This window comes from Camelina sativa, chromosome 13, assembly GCF_000633955.1.
Source record: "Camelina sativa cultivar DH55 chromosome 13, Cs, whole genome shotgun sequence".
Classification (NCBI taxonomy): domain Eukaryota; kingdom Viridiplantae; phylum Streptophyta; class Magnoliopsida; order Brassicales; family Brassicaceae; genus Camelina; species Camelina sativa.
Window position 1 is genome coordinate 12,751,720 of NC_025697.1, and position 553 is coordinate 12,752,272.

General features: G+C 35.3%; 1 protein-coding gene across 1 annotated transcript in view; it reads left to right on the forward strand.

Annotated features, from left to right (window-relative positions):
- The window catches only part of LOC104738192, a 5,421-nt gene that overhangs the window by 2,154 nt on the left and 2,714 nt on the right, over positions 1-553 (forward strand). The window lies entirely within an intron of this gene.

The following is a 553-nucleotide window of genomic DNA, read 5'->3' on the forward strand; positions in this document are numbered from 1 at the left end:
TACGCTCAAGAACTCGAGAAGAACAAGGAAGTCAATATCCAATATATTCGATCAAGTGACAACGCAGCAAATCTCTTTACAAAATCACTTCTGACTACCATATTCAGGAAGCATATTCATAGCATCGGAATGCGTCATCTACGAGATCTTTGAAGAAAAGACCACTCATATCTTTTACAGGGGGAGATTACGTCACTGTACTCTTTTTTCCTTGTCATGGTTTTTATCCCAATGGGTTTTTCTATGATAAGGTTTTTAACGAGGCAGTACGTAATTCTCTAGTGATGAATATTCAAGGGGGAGTGTTATAAAGAAGTGATTATTCGTTACTAAACATGACACATGTTTTAACACTTGTCATGTTTCTCTTTTTTGATTAAGTGACTCATCCTTAATTGTGTACCTATAAATATGTGATGAGAGGAAACATTGTATGTGGTTGTGGAATACAACTTTTGCTTTCTTATTACAAGTCCTCTTTCCTTCTCTTAATATTACTCTCCTTCTCTCCTTTAATTCTCCACCACTCATTCAAGTACTAAGAAATCTCATA